This window comes from Aedes albopictus, chromosome 3, assembly GCF_035046485.1.
Source record: "Aedes albopictus strain Foshan chromosome 3, AalbF5, whole genome shotgun sequence".
In the NCBI taxonomy this organism is placed as follows: Eukaryota; Metazoa; Arthropoda; class Insecta; order Diptera; family Culicidae; genus Aedes; species Aedes albopictus.
Genome location: NC_085138.1, coordinates 393194441 through 393198142, shown reverse-complemented (window position 1 = coordinate 393198142; position 3702 = coordinate 393194441). Strand labels below are relative to the sequence as shown.

The window sequence follows — 3702 nt, the reverse complement described above, 5'->3', positions numbered from 1 at the left end:
TCTACCCCGCATTCTTGGAAACGAGGAGTGGATACATACGCTCCACATTCAGGGAAATCTACCGCGCATTCTTGGAAACGAAGAGTGGATACATACGCTCCACATTCAGGGAAAGTCTACCACGTATTTTTGACGAGGAGTGGATACATATGCTCCACATTCAGGGATAGTCTACCGTGCATTCTTGGAAACGATGAGTGGATACATACGCTCCACTTTCAAAAAAAGACTAACGCGCATTCTTGGAAACGTGTACTAGGGGGCTGTCCATTAATTACGTAAGGGCTTATGGCGGGAGGGGGGGTTTGATAAATCTTACGCGTCATACAAAAAATTTTGGGTTGTCATACAAAATGTCTTACAAGGGGGGGAGGGGGTGTCCAAAAATCGTAAAAATTCCCTTACGTAATTAATGGACAGCTCCTAGGTAGATGCAGATTTTTGTGCAAACACAATAAAATCAAATCGGCAGCATTAGTGAACCATCAGCCAATAAATCGACGTTAGCCAGAGCTCAAAGCCGATGGTAACAAGAGGTAAGAAGGGATATTGACCGAGTCCTTGCTTGCTACACGAACACCGTGTGATATTCAAATGGTTATTTAAAATGAGATTGCAGTGTTGGAACATACTTGAAAATATCAATGCTATTCGTCTGTATTCTGCTCGCTGTTGGCAAAAAAGGATTTTCATGTTCTGAACCTTAACCGACAAAAGCTTATCGTTGAAATTCCAACATAAGTCATACACATTGCAAAATTTCATGTTATCTTAAACGTGCTTAACCGTTATGTGTCCGACAAACTTTTTGCTTTTTTCTACACCGTGCTTTTTAAATGGGCGTTGGGTCCTGGGTACCCTGTCGGCCACATAAGGGTTAAAAGTGAACTGCGTTTAGTAGGCGAAGAAAAGTGAGCACCCTAGGTGGGGCAGAATGAACAACTTGAATTTTGTACATAATCAAATGTTAATTGCTAATTTCTTTTAATGTTAAAGCATTCATACATACAACAACTCCTGGTAATTTGAGGGGATTACGGGGTTCTCTATTAGTAGAGGCCCACAGTGTTGTAAAGAGTTCTAAGGAGCCTAGTTGAGCAGTTTCTAAACGGCAACACACAGATATTGAATTTTCCAAGTAAATTAATTGGAAATTCACGATAAAGCCTTACAGTAAGCATTAAAACAAAACAAAAACAAAATAGTATTTTGGTTGGTTGTAATGTTAATAATTTTCATTATAGTTTCAGCAGTTACTAAATTTGCCCCACCCTGATATTAAATTTTATAATTATCTTTTTTCAACAAAATCATTATACAGATATTCGAAAAATGTTATTCTCCGTGCAGCTGAAACCCGAAATATTCGGACAAGGAATACTACACAGCGCACTATTTCCGAAGTTAGGTCCGGATTCTGAGAACAATCCATCTTCGCTAGTCGAAAACTCCGATTTTCAAATATATTGATTATATAAATACATTTCATTGGATCATAACTTTGAAAAGGCCACATCAACATTGCGTAAACAAACACGTTTCTGTCGTTTTAGGACCTTCCGGGATCCACCCACGCATCTCACCACCATTAACAGATCTGTTAGGGGCGATTTCTTCACCCTGGCTTAAGCGTTAAGCCAGGTTTAACTGTATGGGTAAGCCTGGCTTACCGGTTAAGCCGAGGTGAAGAAATCGGCCCTTAGTGGTGGTGAGGTGTGTGGGTGGAGTTCAAAAGACATCAAGTAGATAGAAACCAAGGAACTGGCATCCCTATCCCACCAATGCAATAGTCCTGTTCAACGACGCAGGTTAAACTTGCTCGAAGTACAGTCTGTTTATAACACAGTCCCGCAAAGAGTGAAACCAATCTACAATTATGAAAACAAAGTCTGGCGAAGAAGAAGAACAACAATCAAAAGAAGTCGTCTTTGCATGTCTCTATATATACAGTCTCTAGCTCGAAGTAGCTGCATCCCGCTCTTACCCATTTGTCATCAAACGGGTAAGAGCGGGATGCAGCAACTTCGAGCAAGTTCAACCTAGGTCGTTGAACAAGACTAATGTTTTCGTAGCCAACATAACTGTGGCTCAAGCGTACGGCTCAGGCTGACAACCTATCTTTCAATGAGCCATTTTACGAAGTGACAACAATGTTGATGATGATATTGACTTTTACGTGTTATTGGACGCTACCTCCTGTCAAAATTCATTCATAAAATTGGCTCGTAAAATGGACTATACAGCAGCTTAATAGTTTTAATGCGGGGTAAGAAAACAAGACCATATTTAACAGTCCCCTGGTAGATCATGTTTGTTTACAAAATGTTGTTGTGGCTTTTTCAATAGTTAGTCTTGAGATATGTAAACATAGAAGTTACCCGAGTACTCTCAGAGATTGATCCACAACGTTTATCTTCCAGAACCAATGATTCCTCTGACTGCCGCAGGATAATTCCCCTGGTTGACAGAAGTTTATGTTTTCAGCAACAGTTGCTGGTTACCAGAAGAGATCGCATTTGACAGCTGCACGATCTGGCAATCAGGGGAATTATCCTGCGGCAGTCAGAGGAATCATTGCTTTCAAGAGGATTCTTGCGGTGGTTCTGGCTTACGGAATATGAAAGTCTTCTTTCGACCAACGGAGAAACCTTTTTTGGCAGCAGAAGGAATGATCTTCGAAGGCCGGAAAAATCATTATTGCTTTTTCCTTCTGCTTTGGGAAGATGATTTCGACAAAAATAATTAGATGTTTTCTCATGTGACCAATTATTTGTCAAAGGAGAAATCATCTTTCAAATCCTAATGAATCTTCAAACAATTATTGTCTAAACCATCTTCCTAAAGCAGGAGGAATCTTAAGAAAACAATAATGATGCTTCCGGCCATCGAAAGATCTTTCCTTCTACTGAGGAAGTAACATCATCTTGTAGAAACCTACCTGCTGTACTTCCTCCAGCTGGCTTTTTTGGGAATCGGTCGGGCAATGACCAACCACCGCCACCACGGAACATCACTCCGATAGTCCTGTTGCTTGGGCAAGGATAGAGCTGTATCGGCTAGAAAAAAGGGAAAACATAAAATTCCAGTCCCTTAAATTATTGTATATGTTTAACTTACCTATTAAATAGATTTTTTTCACAAAATTTCGCCATTTCCCGTACAAAATGGGATTCTCACATGGCCGACCGAGAAAAAGTTTGACAGATGAAGATACGGCCGACCGTGCACGCTCACTCAAAACTGCTTAAAAAAGGTAGTTTTTACCCTGCAGGGGTGGGCCAGATAATAACCGACCACACGGAAAAATCACAGTAACTGAATTTTAAGCTTATTTGAAATTATTTTAGGGTCTCCTTTCTCATTTGGAAACATCCATAAATTACGTCACGCTTTTAGGGGGGAGGGGGGGGGGGGTTCAGAAAAGTGTGACAACCAATAAAAAAATTTCAGAGGTTTCATACAAAAAATGTGTCAAAGGGGGGGGGGGGGGGGGGTTGAAAATGGGCAATTTTTGCGTGACGTAATTTATGGACGCTCCCTTTGTTCTCTTCCATTGTTGACTGAGAGTGAAAAGCAAAGCAACCCAACTGTGGCAGAAGAAAATACAAATTAAGTAAACGTATAATAAAACGCTAAGATCAGTTTATTCAAAAAAATAAATGGACAAATTAATGTTACCCAAATATGAATGAACTTGGCGCG

At 40.3% G+C, this 3702-nt stretch overlaps 1 long non-coding RNA gene across 1 annotated transcript; it reads right to left on the bottom strand.

Annotated features, from left to right (window-relative positions):
• Positions 1–454: 454 nt before the first annotated feature.
• LOC109402563 (uncharacterized) lies at positions 455–3378 on the bottom strand. The gene is made up of 2 exons (XR_009998627.1): positions 3118–3378; positions 455–3047 (listed from the first exon to the last, which is right to left on the bottom strand). It is a non-coding gene; the product is annotated as an uncharacterized LOC109402563 (long non-coding RNA).
• Positions 3379–3702: the final 324 nt, after the last annotated feature.